Consider the following 14,641-nt stretch of genomic DNA (forward strand, 5'->3'; position numbering starts at 1 on the left):
GGGCTTGTAAAAATAGTTTTTAAAAAGCTTATGGGAGTTCCCTCGTGGCCAAGTAGTTAAGGACTCTGTTGTCACCGGTGTGGCTTGGGTCACTGGTGTGGTGCAGGTTTCATCCCTGGCTCAGGTATTTCCCATGCCATGGGCATGGCCAAAAAAAAAAAAAAAATTAAAAACCAAAAAACAAAACAAAACCAAAACAAAAAAAAACCCTTATGCATTAATGCATGACTGCATAAAAGTCTAAAGGCATAATACTACATCAAGTCAACTCAGATAGGATTTTTTTTTTTTTGGTCTTTTTAGGGCTGCACCCACAGCATATGGAAGTTCCCAGGCTAGGGGTACAATCGGAGCTACAACTGCCAGCGTACCCCACAGCCACAGAAATGCCATATCCAAGCCACCAGAGATCTACACCACAGCTCACAGCAATACCAGACCCTTTAACCTACTAAGCAAGGCCAGGGATCGAACCCGAATCCTCATGGATACTAGTTGGGTTCTTAACCCACTGGGCCACAACAGGAACTCCACAGATAGAATCTTTGATAAACTTTTGTATTAAAGTATAATGTTAACATAAAAAACCCCACAAACATCATAAATGTTTAACTCAATGTTCACAGAGTGAACACACTCAGGAAACCACACCCAAAGCAAGAAAGAAAACATGACCAACATCCCTGAAGGCCCTCTCATGCTCTCTCCCATCACTACTTCCCCAAAATGTAGCTACTATTCTGTCTTTTATCACAGATGCTTTTTGTGTTTTATCCAGCTTTCCTAATAGATCTTGGCAAGACAGCTATCTGCTACAACATAGTACAACACAGCCAGAAACAGAAATCCTTGCCTTCCTCAACTCACACGTTTTTCTTTTTTTTAAATTTTTTTTTCCCCTTTGGCCCACCTGCAGCATGTAGAAATCCTTGAGTTAGGGATCAAACCTGTGCCAAAGCAGTGACTTAAGCCACTGCAGTGAGAAAGCCAGATTCTTTTTTTTTTTTTTTTTTTTTTTTTGCTTTTTAGGGCCACACTTGCGGCACATGGAGGTTCCCAGGCTGGGGGTTGAATCAGAGCTACAGCTACCAGCCTATGCCACAGCCACAGCAAGATCCAAGCCACGTCTGTGACCTAAACCACAGCTCACAGCAATGCCAGATCCTTAACCCAATGAGTAAGACCAGGGTTTGAACCCACAACCTCATGGTTACCAATCAGATTCATTTCCACTGCGCCATGATGGGAACTACACAATGCCAGATTCTTTTTTTTCCCCTCTTTTTAGGGCCCCACCCACGGCATATGGAGGTTCCCAGGCTAGGGATCTAATCGGAGATGTAGCCACCGGCCTATGCCACAGCCACAGCCATGCGGGATCCAAACCACGTCTGTAACCTACAGCACAGCTCACGGCAACACCAGATCCTTAACCCACTGAGCGAGGCCAGGGATCGAAATCAAAACCTCATGGTTCCTAGTCGGATTCGTTAACCACTGAGCCACGATGGGAACTCCAACAATGCCAGATTCTTAACCCACTGTGCCACAAGGGAACTTCTCATACAGTTTCCTAAAATGTTAAAATGTTTGATATGGTGTTTGAGTGGGGACTCTAGTAATAATTGTAGTGAGGGTTTCAAATATTTTTTTATTCTGGTAAAAATATATATAACATAATATTTATCACTTTGACCATTTGTAAGCATAAATGACGATAAATTCGCAGTGTTGTATAACTGTTACGACTGTCTATACCTGAACTTTTTCATCATCCCCAACCAAACTGCATACTCATTATACAATACTCCCTTTCCTTCTTCCCCCAGCTCCTGGTAACCTCTATTCTACTTTCCATCTCTATTAATTTGACTATTCTAGGTATTTCATATAAGTGGAATCATGCAATATTTACAATATTGTGTCTGGCTTATTTCATTTGGCATGATTTTTAAGGCCCATCTATGTTGTAGCATATGTCAAAATCTCACTCCTTTTTATGATTGAGTACTATTCCATTATATGCATGGACTATATTTCATTTATCCATTGATCCGTTGCTAGGCAATGGAGCATCCTTTGGCTATTGTGAATAATGCTGCTATGAACCGTGATGTACAAATATCTGTTCAAGTCTGAGACTCTAAAACGGCCCTATGGGGACCCATTTCCTCCTTCGTAAATGAGCAATTAGGCAACTTCCAGCGCTAATGCTTCATGAAATGAATTGTCTCCCAAAAGGATTAAGGGAGCTGGAAGGTCGAAGATACATCATGCCAGTGTCCTGCCCCCTGCCCCAAGAACATCAAAGTGTCTCATGTGCCTGTTTTCTTGGGCCCAGGGCACTGTGTGTGGCACGGCTGGAGAAGGGCATAGCTGGAGCAGCCCTTCCCCCCACAGCTGCAGTCCTAGGGAGACAGAGCACAATCTCTGGGGAGCAAGTGTTCCAACTGAGCCTCGCATCCTGGTCTTACCCACCAAATCACATGCTAATTCCCTGAGGACTGGGGTCTCAGGTGGGGGGTTCTGGTCCAAGAGGGGATATGTTTGATGGAGAGGCCTGGGGCATCTGCTCTCAGTCCTGGTGGCAGGAGCCTCTCCCCCACGGTGCCTGAGAAGGCAGGAGGGCAGGAAGGCCTGTCCCCACCACTTCACCAATCCTGGGAAGTTAGGGGGTCTGACTCAGTCTACTCCTGAGTGCAAAGACTAGCAGCCTGCAGGTTACAAGTGACCCACAGGTGGCATTTGTTCAGCCAGCACAATTTGGCATTGTAAAAAAGTTAATTGTCAACATTGAAAATCAGGCATTTTTGCTTAAAGTCCAGATTTCTGGTTCCTTTTTAAATAAAGTTGGAAGATCTGGGGGTGCTGGGCCTGCATGCCTGGCAGGGGCTGCCCCTTTGGATCAGACCTCTAATCTCAAAGGCATCCTTAGCCCCTTCATTCATCTGCCTGATCCCGTAGTCCCAGTGGATATCAGACTTGGGCACCAGAGCTCTTTCAACTATACTTTAATCCCTTTTCAACCCACCAAGAAATGCTTCGTAAACCCCAGAAAATGAAAGGTCAGATTTAAGAATTTGTTAGCTGACTGGTGCATAATGGCAAAAGCGTAGGTGCTGGAGCCAGACTGCCTTATCCAAGTTCCAACTCTACGACATGTCGGGCTGCACCCTACACCTGCAAGTCTTGTCACTACCCAGCTGCAAGACTGAAGGAAGAGCCGGTAGGGAGCAATGCAGACATCAATGATATGGAATTCTTATCTGACTGGAAGCAAAAGGTCCAGGAGCCACAAATCACCACGTATAGCAGAAGGTCATGGCAACAATCTTTGCTCCTTTAGAGAGAAGGAGACTATCATTTATTGGAGGCAGGGCAGGACTGACATCAGGTTGAGCTCATCCGTTACCAGGGAAAGCAGCAGCTGGGGCAGGGGGCCAGCACAGAGGTAGTTACTGATTAAGCCCTATGGTTACAAGGATTGGATGGTCATGTGCATGAACAGGAACTGGTCAAGAGGATATACATAGAGCAGGAGAACAGCCATGTTGAGCAGGCTAATCATACAGATTCATTAGCTGTGTGTCCTTGAGCAAGTTACTTAACTACTCTGTGCCTCAGTTTCTTTATCTTTATGATGATAATAACAACACTTTCCCACCAGAATTGTTATGAGGGTGAAATGAGTTAACACACACACAGTACTTTAGAAAATGCCTGGGTGACAGCAAATGAGAAAGGATACAAGAGGAAGTAGTTATGGCATGTTTGCACCACAGGTGTGTGTCAGGCTCAGCTCTTCTACCAGTTGGATGTGTGGTCTTAGACAAGTTTTTAACTTAGCTAAAGGTCCTTTGGGAACTAGGAGGCACTTCACAGAGTGGAGACTCCACAAATGGCAGCTATTACTATTAAGCACTTGCTAAATGCTCTTGGCTCACTTCCACAGCATTAATGAGCCCTGCTGCCCACCCCGTTCATGGCTGGGAAATGGATATTGATCTGGAAGACTAGGAGATTGCGCTGAAAAGAATCTCTGCTGGGCACAATGGCACCATTGTGAACACAGAGGGATCACAATTTCCTTTCTGTCCCTTCAACCTGCAGGGATGCCATTTGGGTCCTGAGTGGGAAGGGTGTGGGAGCCGTCCTGAGTCAACCAGCTGGTCTCAGGGAAGATCAAAGAAGCATAGGAACTCAGAGGAGAGACAGCCTTGCAAGGTCCTTGTGTAGCTGTCCCCTTGTTATGTAGGTGAAGAAACTGGGGCCCAGAGTGGGAAAGAGATTTGCCTGACCTCACAGAGCAAATCAAGGGCAGAAATCAGAGCTGCACACAAGGGGCAGCGGGAAGCCCCTCATCTCCAGGTCTTATATTCCTAAGGGCATCTTAGTCATTAGACATTGCTCAGGCATTTGACTTTTCTCCAAAGCAAGTTGTATATGCCATCACTAAACACACTGATAAGATGCCAGAAGCAAACATTTACTTTCAACTTAAATATTTAGAAGAAGTCCACTTGGCATTCTAGAAGCTTGAAAGTCCGTGGCTTTGTTCTTTTTTTTTCCTCTCTTTGTCTTTTTTTTTTTTTTTTTTTTTTTTTTTTTTGTCTTTTGTCTTTTTTTTGTTGTTGTTTTGTTGTTGTTGTTGTTGTTGCTATTTCTTGGGCCGCTCCCGCGGCATATGGAGGTTCCCAGGCTAGGGGTCGAATCGGAGCTGTAGCCACCGGCCTACACCAGAGCCACAGCAACGCGGGATCCGAGCCGTGTCTGCAACCTACACCACAGCTCACGGCAACGCCGGATCGTTAACCCACTGAGCAAGCGCAGGGACCGAACCCGCAACCTCATGGTTCCTAGTCGGATTCGTTAACCACTGCGCCACGACGGGAACTCCCTCTCTTTGTCTTTTTGCCTTTTCTAGGCCAGTACCAGGGGCATATGGAGGTTCCCAGGCCAGGGGTCTAATCAGAGCTGTGGCCATCAGCCTACGCCAGGGCCACAGCAACGCCAGATCCAAGCCCTGTCTGCGACATACACCACAGCTCACGGCAACACCAGATCCTTAACCCACTGAGCAAGGCCAGGGATCGGAACCCGCAACCTCATGCTTCCTAGTCAGATTCGTTAACCACTGAGCCACAACAGGAACTCCGCTTTGTTCTTTCTAGTCCACTGTGGTTGGCACATCTGCTGCAGGTTGGGGGGTGGCAATCAAGGCCAGAGAGAGAGAGGTTGAAACCAGGTCAGGCAGGACAGGCTTTGTTAAGGAGTCTGTACTCTGGGCTTCATCCTGAGGCAGAAAGATCGTGCTGGCTGCAAAGATCTTCCCAGATCACTGAGGATTGCGATTTAACTTCAGCTGGTACCCAGAGGGAGGAGGGAAGCTATACTGGGTCTTGACAGTGCTCATCTCAGCCGTCTCCATGGTGACACTGGAAGATGTGTACAGTTCCTTTTAAGGAAATTTCCTTACTAAAATTTCAAGTGCTTTTGTGTCAGGTTGGCCTAGGCCCTGGCTTGACCTCCTTCTCTCTGAACACAGACAGGCAAACTGAGATGTTGAAGGAGGAGAGAAGGAAATGCTGGGTTGAGATGGTGTGAGGCAGAGGGACCCCAGCTGTGCCACCAGCCTGTGCAGTCTTGGCTACCTGTCCTCCATCCTTTACCTCTATGCCTCCCCAGGCCCAGCATCTAGTAGAAATCAAATTCTGCCTCTTGAGAATAAAAAAAGCTTTTCTCCTTATTCAGTGAGATTCTAGGGAGGGGACTTTTGTCCAGGGGTCTAGATGGTCACTAATTCGTGAGCTCCTTAGAGACCCTCTTGAGCTCTTCCTTGTCTTAGCCTTCCCTCTTACTCTCATCTTGTCTCTCCCCACCCACTCACATTTTGTAGATAAAGAAAGAGAGACCCACATTAGGGAGGTGACTTACATCGAGGTTAAAATTCTGAAGGAACTTCCTCAAAAAAGATTACATGCGGAATAACCATACGGTCCAGCAATTCCATTTCTGGATTACACCCAAAAGAACTAAAAGCAGGGAATCAAAAAGATATTTGTACACCAACATTCAGAGCAGCATTACATACAATAGCCAAAAGGGGGAAGCAACCCAAATACCCATCAACGAATGAATGGATAAACAAAATGTGGTATATTCATGAAATGGAACATTTGTTCAGCCTTAAAAAGAAAGGAAAGTCTGATACATTCTATAACATGGATGCACTTGTTGAAGACATTATGCTAAGTGAAATAAGCTAGACACAAAAAGATAAATACTGTGTGATTTCACTTATATGAGGCACCTAAATAGAGTAGAATGGGGGTTACTGGGGGCTGAGGGGAGAACAGGATACCATTGAATGGGTACAGAGGTTCAGTTTGGGAATATAAAATAGTTCCAGAGTTTCTGTTGTGGCACAGTGGTTAACGAACCCAACTGGTATCCATGAGGATGCAGGTTCAATCCCTGGCCTTGCTCAGTGGGTTAAGGATCTGGCCTTGCCATGAGCTGTGGTGCAGGTTGCAGATGTGGCTCAGATCCCGCATTGCTGTGGCTGTGGCGTAGGCTGGCAGCTGCAGCTTGGATTGACCCCTAGCCTGGGAATCTCCACCTGCCGCAGATGCAGCCCTAAAAAAAAAAAAATAGTTCTGAGGTTGGATGGTAGTGATGGTTGCATAACTATGTGAATGTACTAATGTCACTAAAAACACTTAAAAATGGTTAAAATAGTAAATTTTGTTATGTTTAGGTAACCACAATTAAAAAAGAAACAACCACAATCCAGAATGGTATCCAATCCAGGATCACCTATTGCAAATGATGATCATGGCCCCTGTATTGTCTCTTTCAATCTAGCAAAAGTCATTTTTACAAACACAATACTCACTTGTTTAAAGACACTGGACTGCAGAATTTCCCATTTTCTAATTTTGTGTATTTGCTTCCTTGTGTCATTCATCTGGTTCCTCATCTCTCTTCATTTCCTAAAAACTGGAATTAAAATCTAATGATTAATAGATCCATGTAAAACATTTTTTGGCTAGAATAAATAATTACAATTGATCTCCTGCATTTCAGATTATATCACCATTGAAGACACACAATCTTATTGAAGATTAGTGAACCACTAGCAAAACTCAGATTAATTTCTCAGGGTGGTCACAATCTGATACCTCCATTATACAGTTACAGTTATATTGTCCCCTGCATCTAGGAAGTAACCTGTGTAGTGCTGCTCTGACCTTCTGTGACCCCTGTCAACTATTCACATAAGGATTTAACCCTAATTCATAAGGGTTTCCCCAACAATCCCACTTTTTTTTTTGTCTTTTGTTGTTGTTGTTGCTATTTCTTGGGCCGCTCCCGCGGCATGTGGAGGTTCCCAGGCTAGGGGTCGAATCGGAGCTGTAGCCACCGGCCTACGCCAGAGCCACAGCAACGCGGGATCCGAGCCGTGTCTGCAACCTACACCACAGCTCACGGCAACGCCGGATCGTTAACCCACTGAGCAAGGGCAGGGACCGAACCCGCAACCTCATGGTTCCTAGTCGGATTCGTTAACCACTGCGCCACGACGGGAACTCCAACAATCCCACTCTTGGGCATATATCCGGACAAAACTTTCCTTGAAAAAGACACATGTACCCGTATGTTCACTGCAGCACTATTCACAATAGCCAAGACATGGTAACAACCTAAAATGTCCATTGACAGATGATTGGATTAAGACAATGTGGTACATATACACAATGGAAAACTACTCAGCCATAAAAAGGAACAAAATAATGCCATTTGCAGGAAGATGGATGGAACTAGGGACTCTCATACTAAGTGAAGTCAGAGAAAGACAAATAACATATGATATCACTTATATCTGGACTCTAATATAAGGCATAAATGAACTTTTCCACAGAAAAGAAAATCATGGACTTGGAGAACAGACTCATCATTGCCAAGGGAGAGGGGGAAGGAATGGGATGGATTGGGAATTTGGGGTCAGCAGATGCAAACTATTGCCTTTGGAACGGATAAGCAATGAGATCCTGCTGTATAGCCCTGGGAATTATATCTAGTCACTTATGATAGAACATGATAATGTGAGAAAAAAAGAATATATACATGTATGTGTAACTGGGTCACCTTGCTGTACAGTGGAAAATTGACAGAACACTGTAAACCAGCTATAATGGAAAAAGTAAAAATCATTATTAAAAAATAATAATTTATAAGGATTTTCCAATTTATGCCTTTTCTCATCTTATATTTTCCCCTCACCCCAGTAGAACACTCCCTCATCAGCTGGGACTATTTGGTTACTGGCAACTACATTTCTACTAGAAAAGCAGGACAAATCTTTAATTTTTTTCGTTTTAGTGGTGAAAGACTTGAAACAAAGTTCCTTTCCCACATAGAGGTGCTATTATATACTACAGGATAAATGTCTTTATCTTTTACTTCTGTGCGTGAACAAACACCATAATAAATTCAATTAATTTCTGACACTGCATTAGCTTTTTAATAATCTCCTATTACGTGAACAACGGGGCACGGCTTAGGGGAACCAATGCTGTGCCATAGAGAAATGTCAGAAACCTCAAAGCCGCACCCGGGCTGCGAAAGGGAGGCCGGATCTACAGCTGTGCTTTGGATGCTGACCTTTTCTAGAAGGTACGCAGGACGCTCCTTCTGAGCCAGCTGTTGTAGTTGGCCACACAGGTGTGGAGAACATTCTCGGTCCGCTGAGCGGCAGCGAGTGAGCGCTCTGCCGGCAGATAAACCGGAGGCGCCCCACGCTCACTTCCGTTCTCTCGGCGGGAGTTGGGGATCGCCGGCCTCAGCCCGCTTTACCGCTCGCCGCTAGAGGGCCGTTTATACATTTTTATTAAAAGATAAAAGTTTGCGCACAGAATCAGAAATGAAACACAATTTTAAGAATAGTTTTTTAAAAAGCACAAAAACTTTATCAAAAAAAAAACTATGAGGAAAAAAAATCAAATGCAAAAGGCAAGTCTTGAAACAAATCAAAATAATCTCATTACTTTGAAAAGATCTAGGAAAGTACTAGCTTCTCAGCTGCCCGGCTAGCTCAGTCGGTAGAGCATGGGACTCTTAATCCCAGGGTCGTGGGTTCGAGCCCCACGTTGGGCGCGCTTTGTTTTTCTTTTCTCACATTTACTGTCAGTTCTCACTAACGGTAGTAATTGATCTCAATCGGGAGGTTCTTATTTTCAAACAATTCAACACATTAAAAACTACTAAAACACGTAGTTTGAACACGTTAAAAAGGAATAATAAAACTAGAAAACGATTTCATATTATAAATACACAGTTAAAGGTTACCGATCTAGAAAAATATTTATTACTGAGTGGTATACTTGAAAGGCAGTAGAATGCCAAAGGATAGGAGATAGAAGACATGAAAAATTAATGAAGTTATTCATAATTCATAATTAACATTGCTTCAGTGATCTTTGTCAAAATGTCTGAAACTAGTGATTATTAAGGGCTAGTGATTACTAAGGGCTGTTTAAGCTGCTGTTAGATTGTTTTGGTGATTAGCCAATCAGGTAGCTATTGTGAACAGACACGGGACTTAATCCTTTTATTTCTAAGTTAGAGATTCAAAGCGAAAATTTTTTCTGCAGCCACTTTGGAGTCTCAAAACATATCTCAAAGCAAGTAATTAAATTTTCTTTCATATGTTTTACTAAAAGAACTCAATTTCTTAGGGCAAAACTTTGCTTTTATATTCACAGTTGCAAATTCTTTCTTTGTCTTAAATATTTTCTGTCATTCCCAGTGATTCTCAAACATTCTCCACGATTACCGTATGCTAGTGTCCTCAATTCAAAATATAATTTCAGACTTTGGAAGAAACACATGGAAAATTTCACAATCAAAAATGAAGCTTCCCTAAATACTCCTATCATTATGAAGGAATAGGAGGTGATAGGAGGTAAGTAGAATTTTTCAAAAGGCAAACTCTATCAGAGAAAAAGCAAACTGGTAAATTGATGAGAAGTCAATGAAGACATATTTACTTTTATTTAAATACATATCCATTTGAGTTATTCCCCTCCTGGCGCAGCGGAAATGAATCCATCTAGGAACCATGAGCTTGCTGCTTTGATCCCTGGCCTTGCTCAGTGGGTTAAGGTTCCACATTGCCTTGAGCTGTGGTGTAGGTCGCAGACATGGCTCAGATCTGGCGTTGCTGTGGCTGTGGTGTAGGCCAGCGGCTACAGCTCTGACTCGACCCCTAGCCTGGGAATCCCCATATGCTGCAGGTGCAGCCCTAAAAAGACAATAAATAAATAAATAAATAAATAAATAAATAAATAAAAATACATATCCATTTTAAATTTAAGACTAGTATTATGGGTTGAATTTGTGTCCACCTGATATTCATATGTTGAAGTCCTAACACCTAATACTTCAGAATGTGACCTTATTTGGAAATAGAGTTATTGCAGGTGTAATTAGTTAAAATGAGGTCATATCAGAGTAGAATGTGCCTTAATCCAAAATGACTGGTGTCTTTATAAAAAAAGGGAACCATGGACACAGGCATATACCTAGAAATACACATTTGGACACATGGCAGAATGCCATGTGAAATGAAGGCAGAGATCATGGTGATGTGTTTATAAGTCAAGGAATGCCAAAGACTGCCAGCAGACAACCAAAAGCTAGGGGAAATCCTATTGGGAGGTGATTTTGGTTTTAAATTTATTTTAGCATACATTATATTAAACAGTTGTCATCATCTTCATTTCATTTCTTTTTTTAATTTTTTTTTTCCTTTTTAGGGCTGCATGTGCGGCGTATGGAGGGTCCCAGGTTAGGGGTCGAATGGGAGTGGCAGTTGCTGGCCTACACCACAGCCACAGCAATGCCAGATCCAAGCCGCATCTGGACCTGCACCACAACTCATGGCAATGCTGGATCCTTAACCCACTGAGTGAGGCCAGGGATTGAACCCACATTTTCACAGACACTATGTCGGGTTCTTAATGCAGTGAGCTACAATGGGAGCTCCCTCATTTCTAAAGCCGTAGAAAAAGCAATTGTTTGTTAAGATGTGGTCCTAAATTCAGCTCAGGTGAGTACATTATAATCACAGCTCCTTCAGGAGTAACATTTAGAAATAAGCATGCTCTCAGAGTTCCTGTTGTGGCACAGAAGTCAATGAACCTGACCAGGAACCATGAGGTTGCGGGTTCGATCCCTGGCCTTGCTCAGTGGGTTAAGGATCCAGCATTGCCGTGAGCTGTAGTGTAGGTCACAGATGCGGCTCGGATCCAGAGTTGCTGTGGGCAGCTACAGCTCCGATTCGCCCCCTAGCCTGGGAACCTCCATATGCCACAGGTGTGGCCCTATAGAAAAGGCAAAAAAAAAAAAAAAAAAAAAAAGGCAAAAAAAAAAAAAAAGAAATAAGCATGATTTCAAACTATACTTTCTCCTTATTGTTGGCTGGTAATTTATTATTTTAGCTAATGATTTCTTACTATTTGTACTAAAAGAATACATTCAAAGATATACTAAGCTAAACACAATTTATTCTCCCATGGAACTCATATTTGAAGATTTTACATTCAGTTATTTCAAAAGTGAATCCTTTTAGGAAAGTATGCTAGAGTTCCTGCTGTGGCACACAGATGCAGCCAAAAAAAAAAGAGAAAGTATGCTAGGAGTTCTAGCAATGAGTACTCAGCAGTGCATTGTCTGATCCTCTTTGTTTTTGTATATAGTTTTCAATTTTCATAAATTTAAGTACTGTTTGATTATGCAGATATCAAAAGTATCTTAACCTCTTTAGCCCATTGATCAAATTTAGCATCACTAATGAGACAACCACACATCACATGGCTCCTGGTGTGATGCAATGAGAAGTGCACAGCATCACCTATGAAATATTCTTGTCAAAAACATCCAACTTAGGAACTCCCACTGTGGTGCAATGGCATCCTCTCGGGAGACCTGGGATTCGGGTTCCAATCCCTGGCCGGCACAGGGGGTTAAGGATCTGGCTTTGCAACAGCTGTGGCTTTAAGTTTAGAGGAATTACAGAGAAAAGAGAGAAGAGTTATGTAACACCATGAGTAAACAACCAGACAAATGCAGATTGTCAGGCATTTAAAAGAATCAGGCTCTTCGAAAAGCAAATGACATGAACCAATACTAACACCACTAATAATGAAGTGCATGTATATGTGTGGACAGTTTTGTGCCACGGGGTCCCCTATCATTCCTGTGGCAGTCCAGTGAAGCCAATGAATTGTTTTCCCAGAATGTTTTTAAATGTATAAAACAAAAAACATAAATCATAAAGGAAAACAATTATACTGAATTAAAGTTTTCAAAATATCTTAATTTAGGAGTTCCCATTGTGGCTCAGTGGTTGTGATCCCAACTAGTATTCATGAGGACATGGTTCGATCCCTGGCTCTGCTCAGTGGATTAAGGATCCGGCATTGCCATGTGGTATAGGTTGAAGACACAGCTCAGATCTGGCATTGCTGTGGCTGTGGTGTAGGCCAGCAACTGCAGCTCCAAATAGACCCTTCACCTGGGGACTTTTATATGCCACGGGTGTGGCCCTAAAAAAAAAACAACTTAATTTATAATATGGTAATGTATGTACTTCATCTTTAATGTATTAAGTAAGATCTTGTAGCAGGTCTAATAAGTACAGCAATTTCAAAGTAATGACTATACATGATATCTCTGAGATACATGCAAGAACTGTAATATGATACGAAGACACCTTTTTTTTTTTTTGTCTTTTGTGTTTTGTGTTTTTAGGGCTGCACCCAAGGCACATGGAGGTTCCCAGGCTGGGGGTCGAATTGGAGCTACAGCTGCTGGCCTACACAACAGCAACGAGGGATCTGAGCCGTGTCTGTGACCTACACCACAGCTCATGGCAAAGCGGATCCTTAACCCACTGAGCGAGGCCAGGGATCAAACCTGTGTCCTCATGGATACTAGTAGGTTTTGTTAACCAGTGAGTCACAACGGGAACTCTAAGATATCTAATTTTTATTGTGATAAAGCCGCCAGTACTGCTATTATCACAGTTTGTTACCTTCATTTATAATGAAGGGAAATACTAAATTTCACTTTGAATTTGGTGAAAATAAAGATGTAATTTTTTTTTACACCCAAGTTCATGGACCATTTGAATTGTATCCTTGGACTCCTACCTTTAAAACTTTGTCTAGATTTAAAGAGAGTTAAGAAATTTAATAACCAAATGCAATACATTGTCATTTAATGGATCCTGTTTTGTTTCAAATAGGCAACAAAGGCAAAAATATTTTAGGAACAAGTGAGGAATTGTGAAATGGGAATTATATGACTTTAGGGAATTATTGTTACTTGTGTCAGGTGTGAGAATGATAATGTGGTATGTAAAAGAATGCCTTTCTATTTTGGAAGTATATACTGAAGAATTGAGGCACAATAGGTCCTGAGGTCTTCATACGTACACACACCATACATGTATATATATATATAAAGCAAATATAGAAAAATATTCACAATTGTTGAATTGAGATACATAATGCATCGTTCTACTTTTCTGTATATTTGAAATTTTTATAATAAAAATATAAAGTGACTTTTAGAGATTTTTTTACAGTATAATATAGTTGTGGTAAAGTGCGTTACTCATAAATGCACAACTTGATGAATTTTTACTTTACATGTGTGAACACCCATGTAACTACACCAGATTAAAGTTATAGAAAATTTGCAGCGGGAGTTCCTGTCATGGCGCAGTGGTTAACGAATCCGACTAGGAACCATGAGGTTGCGGGTTTGATCCCTGCACTTGCTGAGTGGGTTAAGGATCCGGCGTTGCCATGAGCTGTGGTGTAGGTTGCAGACTCGGCTTGGATCCAGTGTTGCTGTGGCTCTGGTGTAGGCCAGCGGCTTCAGCTCCAATTAGACCCCTAGCCTGGGAACTTCCATATGCTGCGGGAGCGGCGCAAGAAATGGCAAAAAGACCAAAAAAAAAAAAAAAAAAAAAATTTGCAGCACCCTTAAGTTCCTCAATGCCCTTTTCCAGTTAATTCCCCAGTTAACCACTATGCTGACCTCTAAACACCACTGTTAAAGTATATTGTCTCTAGTATCTGGCTTCTTTTGCACAACATGACTTCCTCTTACACTAAAACAAGTTTTTAGAGGCTGATAATACCATGTTCAGCAGGGATGTGGGAAAACAGGCCCTCTCTTAAATTGCTGGTTGAAATATAAGTTGATGCAAACTTTTCATAAAATGAAAATGCCCACAGTCTTTGACTCAGTAATTCTACATCTAAAAACAACATGCACAAAGGTTTAGGTTGAATGTCTCCAACAGTGAAAAACTGAAAGCAACAGAACCAAGGTTAGATAAATATAGTCTCTTTACACTACAGCATGTTATGAACAACTGAGAAAGTGAAATGGACACATATGTAATTGGAGTGACCTCTGAAGCCATTAAGTTAAAATAGAAGACACTGAACAATATGTACAGTCTTTTTATGGTATAAGAAAAAATAATTAGGGAGGCGAGTTCCTGTCATGGCTCAGTAGTTAACGAATCCGACTGGGAACCACGAGGTTATGGGTTCGATCCCTG

General features: G+C 42.3%; 1 long non-coding RNA gene and 1 other non-coding gene across 2 annotated transcripts in view; one reads left to right on the forward strand and one right to left on the reverse strand.

Annotated features, from left to right (window-relative positions):
- LOC146401599 (uncharacterized) overlaps nt 1-8,804 on the reverse strand; it is a 43,579-nt gene extending 34,775 nt beyond the window's left edge. The window contains exons 1-2 of the long non-coding RNA XR_014810298.1: nt 8,665-8,804; nt 6,896-6,999 (exon numbers count right to left, since the gene is read on the reverse strand). This is a non-coding gene — a long non-coding RNA (uncharacterized LOC146401599). The remainder of the gene's footprint in view (nt 1-6,895; nt 7,000-8,664) is intronic.
- Nucleotides 8,805-9,083: 279 nt separating this feature from the next.
- TRNAK-CUU (transfer RNA lysine (anticodon CUU)) lies at nt 9,084-9,156 on the forward strand. Its single transcript has one exon. It is a non-coding gene; the product is annotated as a tRNA-Lys (tRNA).
- The last annotated feature ends 5,485 nt before the right edge of the window (nt 9,157-14,641 follow it).

This window comes from Sus scrofa, chromosome 7 (genome assembly GCF_054392235.1).
Source record: "Sus scrofa isolate SSC_HxYL_T2T_F1_AM1 chromosome 7, Sscrofa_HxYL_maternal_Yorkshire_Landrace_v2.0, whole genome shotgun sequence".
NCBI classification, from domain to species: Eukaryota; Metazoa; Chordata; class Mammalia; order Artiodactyla; family Suidae; genus Sus; species Sus scrofa.